This window comes from Aphelocoma coerulescens, unplaced genomic scaffold, assembly GCF_041296385.1.
Source record: "Aphelocoma coerulescens isolate FSJ_1873_10779 unplaced genomic scaffold, UR_Acoe_1.0 HiC_scaffold_105, whole genome shotgun sequence".
Taxonomy (NCBI): Eukaryota; Metazoa; Chordata; class Aves; order Passeriformes; family Corvidae; genus Aphelocoma; species Aphelocoma coerulescens.
Window position 1 is genome coordinate 664,288 of NW_027183467.1, and position 12,256 is coordinate 676,543.

At 44.4% G+C, this 12,256-nt stretch overlaps 1 protein-coding gene and 1 long non-coding RNA gene across 8 annotated transcripts in view; one reads left to right on the top strand and one right to left on the bottom strand.

Annotated features, from left to right (window-relative positions):
- The window catches only part of MAP6 (microtubule associated protein 6), a 61,300-nt gene that overhangs the window by 15,632 nt on the left and 33,412 nt on the right, over positions 1–12,256 (top strand). The gene's annotated exons all lie outside the window — the stretch shown is intronic.
- LOC138100551 (uncharacterized) overlaps positions 10,458–12,256 on the bottom strand; it is a 33,039-nt gene continuing 31,240 nt past the window's right edge. Inside the window, exon 2 of the long non-coding RNA XR_011146851.1 lies at positions 10,458–10,890. This is a non-coding gene — a long non-coding RNA (uncharacterized lncRNA). The remainder of the gene's footprint in view (positions 10,891–12,256) is intronic.

The following is a 12,256-nucleotide window of genomic DNA, read 5'->3' on the forward strand; positions in this document are numbered from 1 at the left end:
TCAAAAATTGCCTCCAGCTGTGGGGACCCCACAGCACTTTGCACACACAGTGTGCATATAGAGAGACTATTGCTGCTTTGGTGAGTTGGCTGCAAGCTGTGCTGTTAACACTACGGAATAGGAGGTTTTGGTGCTGAGAAGGCAGGGAGGCTGGTATTCTTAAAAAAATTATAAATGTTTTTAAAATTTTAATTTAAAAATAAAATTTTACATTTTTAAGAATTAATTTTAAAATCCAATTTAATTTTAAAATTTTTTAAGTTTTAATTTTAAACTATTTTTTAGTTGTTTGATAGTTTTGGTTTGGGTTTTGGTGGGTTTTGTGAGGTTGGTTTGTTTTTTGGTGGAGCTGTGATTCAGCCTGGAGGCGAGAATATTGCGTGGAGACCTCACAGCACCTTGCAGTGTCTGAAGGGGCCTACAAGGAGCCAGAGGGGCACTATTCATCAGGAACTGTAGTGACAAGACAAGGTGGAATGAGTTCAAACTGAAGTAGAGGAAACTTAGATAAGATATTGGGAAGAAGTTCCTCCCTGTGAGGGTGGTGAGGCCCTGGCACAGGTTGCCCAGAGAAGCTGTAGCTGCCCCATGCCTGGAACTGTTCAAGGCCAGGTTGGACAGGGTTTTGGAGCAACCTGGTCTAGTGGAAGGTGTCCCTGCCTGTGGCAGGGGGTCAGAACAAGATGATTTTTAAGGTCCCTCCCATTCCAAGACATTCTGGGATTAAATAATTTGATTGATTAGTGTATAGCTTCACTACAGAAGGCCACTAGTTTTTTTAAGACCATCGCCTTCTATTTTTTTCCCCTTTCTGAGCAGCAAAGCACCCACACAGTGTCACACATCTTTAACCCTTTTAAAACACAAGAAAAGAAAAGCAGCAACCAAGCACCATTAATCAGGCACCAGCAACCTTGCAAAGTATTCCAGTGAGAAATCTGTTTTCTAAGACAGCATCTGCAAGGCTGGGCAGATAAACACCCTGAGAGAGCTAACAGTGTCTTTGTGCTGGATGAATGGGAAAAGGAGAGGTTATCCAGATGCAGGAGAAGGAAATTCTTCAGACCTGACAGCTGAGCTTCAGGCTCCCTCCCAAATTTCACTTTGCCTTTCACCCTGAAGGAGGCTGCGTGTCTGCTCTTGTGCAGGGAGCTTTGCCTGAAAGGAATCAGCATCACACACTGATGGGCTGGAAACACAGGCAGGGGTGTGAACCCTGACTAGACCCATTCCCAGGTTTAGGCAGCAGTCGGGCTGTTGGATGGTTATTGGACAAGACCTTAAAGGAAAATTTGCAGATGCCCTCAGGATACCATTTCACTGCACAGGTGGCTCCTCTCCCTTTTCACATCCATTTTGACTGTGTAGTTTCATCACTGTGAGCCTCAGCAGGAAGCTGAAAGGACCCTTGGTATCTTGCAAACTCTTTTGCAGCCTGAGCCACACTTCCACCAGTGCATCAGAGCAGACTATCAGTGAAGTTCCTAAAACTAGGGAGGGAACTAGCTGACAAGGCCTGATTATTCCAGTGTGCTGGATTTGTGGACACCAGCATGCTGGGTTGCAGATTGGGACTTTGAACATGTTTTGTGCTCTTGTTACTTGGATATAGATGGATGTGCAGAAGATCTGAGATGAGGGAAGAAAGGTGGGATTGGAGGTTGCCCATGAAAGGTATGAAAGCCCTGGGTTGGGTTTGCCATGGCTGGGTGATAACCCCCAGCCAGGTACCCTGTGCACCCAGGGGATGAAGGCACCGGTCTCAGCCAAGCAGCAGAGCTTGTTAGAGTCAACAGCTATGGCAACTCAGAGAGGATTCCCAGAGAGGGAAGTGTTGGCAAGCAGCCCAGTGGAGGGAGGACACAAGGAAGACCATGTGTTCGCTTTGGGGAACTGGGATGGGTTTTGACAGCATCATCATGCAGAGAGCAGTGAAGGTGGTGTTGGAAGTTGCAGTGATTGAGCCTTCCTTAGTGCGTAAAAGCTTTTGACAGCATAGCAGCAGTGGAAGCAGAGCAGGATCAGGAATCCAAGCTCAGAACAGGATCACAGAATCACAGGGACCTTTAAGCTCATCCAGTTCCACTCCATGCCATGGGCAGGGACACCTTCCACTAGATAAGGTTGCTCCAAGTCCCATCCAACCTGGCCTTGAACACTTCCAGGGATGGGGCAGCCACAACTTTCTTTAAGGGGAGAGGTGATTTCCTGCTGTCTCATAGAAATTCTCCCTTGGCTCTGTGTAACCCACAAGGCTGAGAGGGTCTGCAGCATTTGGCTGGTGTGAACTCTGGGATGACACAGGACAGGTTGTTTCAGCCATTGACTGTCTGTAGCATCTCCAGCAAGCCAGCCAACCTTCAGAGGAGATATAAAGGTCCATTGCTTGATCCTGACTCCAGAGCTTGGGATGAATTGAATGTGTTCTTGAGATTCTCCCCAGCCCCGTTTCCCAAGATTCCCTTTCTTGCTTGTTCTAGGACTGCATATTAACATGGCATGCTGATCCCTGTACATGGAGGATTTTCATCCTCCCAAGAGAGATTTTTATGACCAGTTGCAATTTGTCTCCCTGGCTGCTCTGAGAATTGGAAACCCTCAGAAAACACAGGCACATTTGTTGCCTTAGAAGATGATTTTCTAGTTGGTTTTCTGCTGGTACCTCTAGTCATTGAAGTCTTGGCAATACTTTCATTAAGTGTTTGCAAAGCCCAGCTCTTGGAGTTAAGTAGTTTGGAGAAGCCCTCAGCTTCCTGTAGAACAAGGACCTTGCAGGGTTGTGCAATATCCAAAGCTGGCAGTGAACAACTGAAAACTCAACACACTGTGGTTGTGAGTTGTAGCCAGGTGTGTCGGTCCAGCCCTTCTTATCTCAATCTTTGGTCTTCCAGTGGATCTTAATGTCTAGTAGTCCATCAGTGGTGACATACGTATCATCATCTTTTTCACACCCTCTTGGGCAGTAGGGGTGCTCCAAGGAGTTAGTCCTGGGATCTAGTAACCAGGCTTCAGACTATATCACATTGATGTTTGATAGGGAAATTGGGTGGGAAGTCCTGGGATCTAGTAACCAGGCTTCAGACTATATCACATTGATGTTTGATAGGGAAATTGGGTGGGAAGTCAAACTGGATGATTGTGTAAAATTGGTCTTTTCATGTCAGACTTAGGACATGATGCAAAATAGGAGGAAACAGAGGTTGTCTTGCAGTTATGGCCTGGGAAGAGTGAAGATGTCTGAAGGTGGTGCACTGCTGTACCTCACTTTCATACCTGTGTTGCTCTAATGAGGGGAGGTGGAAGCACTGAAATAGAGGCTGTATTTAGTTTTAAGGTCTCAAAACACTTGCCAGCAATTCCAATTTAACCTGGTCCCCAGTCTGGATTTCAGCAGATACTATATTCCAGCCCACAGGAGTATTGCTGGGTACTAGACCAGAGCCTGGCAGTGTCCAGGTTCAGGACTATGCCCTTGATATAGAAACTGCCTGGATGTGCTATGCAGAAGGGGAAATGAGGGGAATCACCATGACCCCAATATTTGTGCACACTCTATCCCCTCTTTGCTGTGTGGAGACATCCCTTGGAAAGTTGCACAGGTGCTGGAGATGTGTTCAGGCTTCCACAGGAACAAATGATCAAGGATATTCTACTTATGAAATATTATAGGATATTACTGTATAATGTTCAGTGTAAGATCTCGTGGAAGAAGATAATAATTTACAAAATACATTAAAAACTAGCTTTTTCCTCTTTTTTCCTTTGATTTTACTCATTTAAACCCACCCTGCAGGTACAGAGATGTCCATGTTCAGGTGATCTGACAAGAATCATTGGTGGACAGCCTGACGGACACCAGCTTTCAAGTTCTTATGTCATTCCTTGGGTTTTTCTCAGCTGATGACTACAAACTCAGTTTTGGGCAGGTCTTTCATATCACTTAGGGGTTATTTATTTCAGATTCATCCTTGAATAGCCCATCAATAGGACTCTCTGATGCTGAACACTTCCAGGAATGGGGCAGCCGCAGCTGCTCTGGGCAACCTGTGCCAGGGCCATACAAGGAAGAATTTCTTCCCAACATCCCATCTAACCCTGCCCCCTGGCAGTGGGAAGCCATTCCCCCTTGTCCTATTCATCCAGATGCTTGTCCAAAGTCCCTCTCCAGCTCTCTTGGAGCCTCTCTAGGTGTAGGATGCCTTAAATATCCCACATGCAATTTAAATTTGCAGCACTATGTTCCTCCTGTAATTCTAACTGATACCTTATTACAGGTAAGAGATTTGTAAGGGCAGAATGTGGCATTAGGACTCTCCCTCCTGAGGGCCTGTCCAGAGCCGTATTTCATCCATGTAATCTCGTGCTGAGTCCTTCACTTATGTTTGGCTAAATCATTTTGCATGAATTGGAATTCAAAGAGATCTTGACATATTGAAGAAATAGCTTGAAACAAAGAAGTGGCAGTTTAGGAGAGGTGAGGGCAGGGAATGACAGAGAGGTAGGGATCAGCAGTGGTGCCAGTGCATATGGGAACAGCTGGTGGAGGAACAGTTCTGCAGGGAATCACAAATCACATGTCAGTAATGTTATTTCATCTTAAAAAACAATAAATTAACAACAAAAGCACTCAAAAATAAATACTTTGGGGCAAGTAATGTACTGAGATATATGGAGAGGATGTGATATCTTTCCACATTAGTCAAGACTCATGTAGATTTTTTTTGTTCAGGTTTTGATTTTGTACTTGAGCAGTCATGGATCAGAGAAGGTTCTGAGGACACCCATTAGAGAGGCCAGGAGTGCAGCAGACATGGTCGTTGCAGGAAGCTGGGAAGTATGGAATGGTTTTGGAAGAGAGAAATGGATTATTATCTTTGCATCTATGAAATGTAACAGTGGGTTAGGATGCTCAAACCTGCTGTTGTCACAGCCAAGAGGAGCAAAACTTGGATGTCAAAAGTTAAAAATGTATTAAGTGCATTCCTGGAGAAAGTCCAAGGGGATATGGCGTATCTCTGGAGATGCCAGGAGGATATCTCCACAGTCCTTCTCTGTGAATCTAGGAGAAAAGAAGTCACTATCACTCATTCTTTGCATTGATTTTTTTGTCTGCAGTGACCTTGGTGCTGCTAGCTTTTCTTTATGCTCCCCAGGGCACAGGTTGGATCAAGCAATTAGAGTTTTAATAAAAGCTGCCTGGGTGTATGCATGGTGACATTTGATTTCTATTATTTTGATGGCTTCTGCTGATCATCAGTCATTGTCCCACTGCCCTCTCTCCTCCCTGCCATGTTCTTCATCCTCTAGCCCATGTTGGGGTCCAACTGTTGGGAGTCTTACCCCATGCTGTTGGACCTTGTGTATCTTTGCAACCAAGACAAAATAACCTGTTAGTGGGCTCACAGCCTCCTCACATTCATGGTGCCTTGAAATCAAAAGCATCATTTCTTGACAGCAGAGCTTAATATGGGACCACTGAACCTGCCCTGCTTGGCTGGAAAACGTCTTGTGGTGTTCAGAAAGTGTGTGGATGTGGCTCTTGGGTCATGGGTTAGTGGTGGGCTTGGCAGTGCTGGGTTAATGGTTGGACTTGATGATCATAGAGGTAATTTCCAATATAAATGATTCTATGACTCTATGACTCAAGAGCAGGCTTCATGTAGCTGTTGCAGAGATCAATGGAAAACACCCTATTCAGAGCAAGATCAGGATTTGACCCAACAAAGCAAGAATGACCCCATTTAACTGCTTTAGCAGAGGAAATCCAACGTGACGGCTTCCAAGCAATCATTTCCCCTATCTTCCTTTGGGTTGATTTTTCTCTTGCCTAGCATGTTAGTTTGGGGGTTTTTGCAATGCAAAATTGAATTATTACTTAATATAAACATTTTATGAACTGCTGCAGGAGGTGAATTATTTATGGGAGGGGAAGGAGTGCTTTTTCTGAACCTTTCTGCTCTGTCAGTTGCAATAAATATCAGTCTAAGAGTGTGTTTAAAGCTTGCATGCTCTGCCTGGGAGATGAGAACTCTGCCTTTTTCCATCATCTCTTCTCTCAATTAAATACCTGCTGCATACTTTTGTCCCTAGCATGTTTTATTTTTCGATTAAGCTTGGAACAACTTCAAAGGAAGAAGTATTTGCAGATTGCCTCATTTTCAAATGAGACAAATTATTAAACCCAGCAGGATACAAATGGTTTGGAGAGGCTGTAAACATTTGCTGTGTGGAAAAAGTGCATTGTAACAACAAATCCTCCTTCTAGTTCTTCTCAGAAGACTTATAAAAGTGGTGCTTTTAATTTTTAGTTCCTAAATTTACTGCCTGGGAGCTTTGTTTTCTTAAGGAAAGGGATTGCTGGGCACCCTTTTGTGTGCTGGCAGCTGTGTTTGGCAGGTAGGTCTGGCATGGGTGGTGAATGTGGAGAGCGTGCAGTGGAGGAGTATTTTTATTCAGTTCTATGTTAATGATACCTTTCTTGGAAAGTGGGTTTCCATGATCCAAATATATTTTTAAGGCTATTTACAGCTGCATTACAATGGCACCATCCTCTAGACCAGGTGAGGCACCATCCTCTGGCCACATGAGCATCAGTGCAGCACTGTCTCAAAGCAAGTGGCCCATTTTGCAACCTCCTCTGGATTTTTCAGGCTGGGCCTGGATGTGCCAAAAGACCCCAGGACATCCCTGCATGATAATATCCCATCAGCTTTGCAAATCATGACAATGCAAGATGCTCCCCAAAATGGGAATAGGCTCTGAATCTCTTGAGTGTTTCTGGGGTTTTGTCCCATCCTGTGCAGCTCTCCAGGCTTTGTTTCCTGCACACAACATGTCAAGAGCCCCTTTGCTGGCACAGGTAGCTGTGCACATAGCCTGGGATTTTCTTTCTCATGTGTGTGTGAATGGTGTGTCTCCCTGATATTTTTGGTGTGCTCAGCATGATGCTTTTGATGGAGCACAGTGGGGCCCTCTGAACATGAGCACCTTTGATATAAAGACTTAATCCATTTGGTCTGAGCTTTGTTTTCAGAGCTTCACACTCCTTGCAAACACTGAAGGAGCCCTTGAAAATAACCAATTAATTATAAAACAACCTTCTTCCACAACATGCTTTCTCACCATTTTCCATATAAAGCTTTCCTACAGTCATCCTTACCCCTTTATATTTCACTGTGACAGCTTTGGTGTGGACAGCGTGGTACCTGCAGATACCACGAGCTGCTTCGTTCACTCATATCAGTCCTCCTTTTTAAGTAATTAGGAGGAGATTTCACAATAGAGCCATCTGTTCCAGTGCCTTCTGCTGTCTCTTCCCCATACTCCCCAGACACAGCTTTGGTGGTCCCAGTATTTACAGATTTGGTACCATGCAACTAATCCAGTTCATAAAGAGCTGGAGTCTGTGAGTCCTCCCCATAACATGATTGATGCTTAAGTGATCCTGGCAGTTTCCCAAGCTTGGGGTGGAAAAATGCAGAGCATTCTATCATTTCCTGCAATTCATCTAACTTTTGTGCCTCCCTCTGGCAGGGATCACTTCTAAAGAAAGATACGTTATCTGGAAGTGGAATGAACTGAGTATTACATGTTAAAAGTGATAAACTTTAATGACCCTTATTCTGCTCCCCATTACACCAACACAGTCCCAGTGACTTGTGCTGGTGTGTTGTATGGTTTCCTAAAAGGATGCATGGGCATTTTAAGCTTTGTCTCTTCCCAAAGCTTTCCCACCTCCCAGTTCTCCCACACTGTTCTCTGAAACTGTCTGCTCATCCCACTTTAGTCACAGAGTCACAGAAGGGTTTGGGTTGGAAGGGACCTTAGAAGGCCACCCAGTTCCATGCCCCCTGCCATGGACAGGGATACCCTTCGACTAGACCAGGTTACTCCAAGCCACATCCAGCTTGGCCTTGGACACTTCAGGGATGGGGCAGTGACAGCTGCTCTGGGCAACCTGTACCAGGGCCTTAACACCCTCACAAGGAGGAATTTCTTCCCAATATCTAATCTAAATCATCCTTCTTTCAGTTTAAACCCCTTCTGCCTTGTCCTAGACTTTCATGGTGCTTTTTACAACAACCTTCCTCATACCAAGGGCAATTTCAATGGAATAATCCACATTTCCTCTCCAGTAATTCCACGTTTGTTATGCAAACACTGCACCTTAATGTCTACAGCACAAACCAATTTTATAACTGGATTTTGCAGTCTTTGCAATAACACAGTATTTAAGGGTAAAGATGGGAGGGGAAATCCAACTCAGCCTTTCTCTTAGGTTAGTAATCCTTTTTTTAAAGATCTTTGCTCAAACCTCAGCTCTCTTCTTTCATCTACTTAGATCACACCCAGATCTGTTACAGTTTTTCTAGTTGAAAAGAATTAGTGTCTCTTAAGTTCAACAACAGAAACATTCAATGGGGGCATTGCGCAAGAAAGCATAAACTGACAAGCAGAATTCAGTCAAAGCCAGTGACTGGCTTGACACTTTTGAATGTTAAAAAATACTTTAGATTCATTATATATATAAAATTTTGTAAAGAAATAGGACAAGCTCAAATACACACACACACACACAAGCATGGCAGAGGCAGGCGATCGGACCAAATGTAGGTTAATCTGCATTCATCCACATCTGTATTGCATTATTCAAGGCTGTGTTGTTGTCACACTGCCTATGTTGTGTGTAGCATGTCTCACTATTCCTGACTTGTGTTACACACTTGGAACATGGCTGAAAATGGGGAAATGCAGCTAATCAAGCTGCAAAAATGTTTGCTGTGGAATATTCATTGTGTTGGACCTGGTGCCCCAGTGGATGGATTCAAGGGTTTTCTGCCAGAGTAGTTCTTGCAAAAAATATCTGCAACAGTATTTTTATTACTATGCATTTTATACAGTATGTATAAATATTTATATTGTATATTTAAAAAATTATGCATTTTACTAGTATTATGCTTTTTTTAAATTACTTTATTTTTATTTATCCCCATAAACCATGACCTGATCTGGGCAAGCTGATCTAGTTGAAAATATCCCTGCTCATTTCAGGGAAGGTGGACTATATGATCTTTCTCTTCCAACCTGAACTATACCATGATTCTATGATTTTAAACCTCTGCACAGTGGGAGTGCCACTAGAAGATGTGCCTTGAGGATGGATAAAGCATCATGGATTTGAATTCTCTTTCCATTTCGAAGAACATGATATTATGCATCCAAAGCATATATAAATACAAGAAGTTGTGATTATATGTCTGTATTGTACTTTATACACTAAAATGGGATAAAATTGGGTGTCTTTGGACCCTAAGCATGTGTGTGTGCTTTGCTTTCACAGGAGGTACTTTTGGCTTGGAGGCTCTGAGATGTTAAAGATGTTAAGATCACTTAGGTGGTACCTGGTTGTTAAAACAACCCCAAGTTCAGTGATCAAACAGAAAACAAGAGGCTATCCTGGTTGCTTGGTCTCTGAGCCGAGCTGCAGGCTTGTCCATCCTGTAGGCATCCATTGGCACGAGAGCAATTAGAGCTGTGACCTCACATCAGCATCTCCCTCAGCTCTGCAGGGTCACTGAAGGTGGAGGCAGGAATGCCAGACCACTGCAGAGTTAGACGATAAATTTACCTGTCATGAGCAGTATGGACAGAAGAAGTAGGTGGTATTCAAAACTCTCTTTGCATTGGACTTTCAGCAGTGTGTCACTGCTCCAGCCCAGTGCCACGAAAAACTTAATTACCACAGGGTCAAGGCTCTGGGGAGACCTTAGAGCCTCTTCTAGTACTTAAAAGGGCTTCAACAGACACAGAGAGGGACTTTAGACAAGGGGTGACAGGACGAGGGGGAATGCCTTTACACTGACAGAAGGCAGGGTTAGGTGGGATATTGGGAAGAAATTCCTTCCTGTGAGGTGAGGCCCAGGTCGCCCAGAGAAGCTGTGGCTGCCCCATGCCTGGAAGTGTTCAAAGCCACGTGGAATGGGGCTTGAAGCAACCTGGTCTAGTGGAGGGTGTCCCTGCCCATGGCAGGGGGCTGGAACAAGATGGTCTTTAATGTCCCTTCCAACCCAAACCATTCTGCAATTCAATTGATATTCTGGGTGCTAACTTTGCCACAGGACTTGATTTACTGCTTCTTTTGTTGAGTGCTCAAGATCCTTGTTCCTCAAGGTCTCCGCCATGAATATTCATAGTGATCCCTATCCATTACCTCCCTTTTCCTCTCATTTGCCTTGTTGCCACCTCGGACATGTAAACTGTTTGAAACCAGGTGACTAGTTCTTCTGTGAAAGCCCATACTGGAATTGCTTTCATATATTAACTGAAACTCAGATTGTGATGTCTCAGTTTTGAGACAAATTTAGGAGAAGACACCCCTCTAATGAGTCGTCTCCTCTAAAAGGGCTCCCTTTCCACCAATAGGAAATTAATATTAATAGATGAAAGTAAAAAAAACCTCAAACCCAATAGTTTATTAACAAACAGAATGCCCACAAGGCAAGGGGGAAAAAAGTAAATAACTGATAAATATTAAACTGTCAGACCTTACCCACATACACACACCGAAACAAAAACCCAAAATGCCAAGGAAAATACCTGCTCACGACATGCAGTACAAAACGGCAGCCGGCTTCTCTCTCAGGGGAAAAAAACCAAACAGGAGCTTCACACAGCAGTTTGAGCAGCAGATGAAAATTCGGTGACTCTCTGGCACTAACCTCCTCTCCACGGCAGACAAAACAGCTGGGCTGGAGCCTCTTGCTGTGCTTTCTCTCCCCGTCTCGGCTTCCCGAAGTTTGGGGGCTGGAACGGAGCAATCCGTCTCCCGGCGCCACCGGTCGCGCTTCTCTGGTTTCGGTCTATCAGCTGTTCAGTTCACCTCAAAGGCAGCTGAAAGATTGCTGCTGCAGATTCTCCAAGGCCAGGGAAGGAGAAAGATTCTCTCCTGGGCCAACAGAACCAAGCTAGCCATGCAAAACCAAACCGCACAGGCCCATGGAAAGCCTGGGTAGTAAGGCTTTGGACAAACCAACCGAAGAGCCCAAAGCTCCCCCCTCCCCGGTCCCGCACACACCCGATCCCGGGCCTTAAAGATACAACAACTATTTTTGGGCGTAAAGGAGAGGATCATGGAATAGACGATCATCATAAATCACTACAAGACATGTGATTAACTAATTTCTTCATTTTTAATTTCTTCATAAATTAGGACACCTGCACAATCAGCATTTAAAAGATATAGAGATACAGTCCTATAGTAGCTACTGCAGTGAGGAGCAAATAATATTGCCCAAATCATCAATGGAGTGGCAAAACAATATAGCAGCTATTTAATTTTCACCATCTTTCTTCTTTACCCACTTTACTGGTTAATCTATTTCTACTCCCATGTGAGCAATTACACTGTCATGCAGACTAGAAATGAAATCAAAGAGCAACACTGAGGAAGAAGGGAAGTAATGATTCCCTGCAGGGAGCAGCAAAATACAGCAAGTCGAATTATATTGCTGCATCAGAAAAGCTACTTCTTGTCAAACAGTGATGTCCTGACCTTTCTCCAGGGAGACCCATCCTTCTGTATCCATGATTTGGATGATAATTGAAGAAATTCAGACAAAATCTTACTGGTGGTCACAAACCCCAGCCATCTCCATCTTTTGTCTCAAGGACAAACTTCGCAGTTCCCATGCAGTGGACTGCAGTATCACATATTGGAGAAGGGCCAGGATTTAGGAAACAGGAGCTGACAATGGGCTCAAGCAGCTTCACAGCAGACCTTCCCATAAAGTCTCGGCAGGAGGGTATCCCCAGCAGTCCCTGCCCAGCACTATAAGAGTAAGTGGACTTAATGAACTCCCCCCCTAGCAGTGTGAATGGACACTGGCACAGGTTTCCCAGAGAAGCTGTGGCAGTCCCATCCCTGAAAGTGTTCAAGGCCAGGCTGTGTGGGACTTCTGGCAATCTGGTATAGTGGAAGGTGTCCCTGCCCATGGCAGGGCAATTGAGTGACATGAGCTTTAAGGTCCCTTCAACCGTTCTAGTATTCTATGAATTTCGACCAGAGCTGTTGTCAGCGCTGCCAGTCAGTGAGATGCACTTGTCCTTCATCTCCTTGGGCAGTAGTTCTTCAATTCTTTAACCATCCATCTGTCCTGTCTTTGCTGAAAGGTGATGCCTTTGGCTTCTCTCCCCCTCCTGCTGCTGGATCTCTGTCAAAGACTGATGACACTATGAGTTTGTGAAATGCAATTGCTTC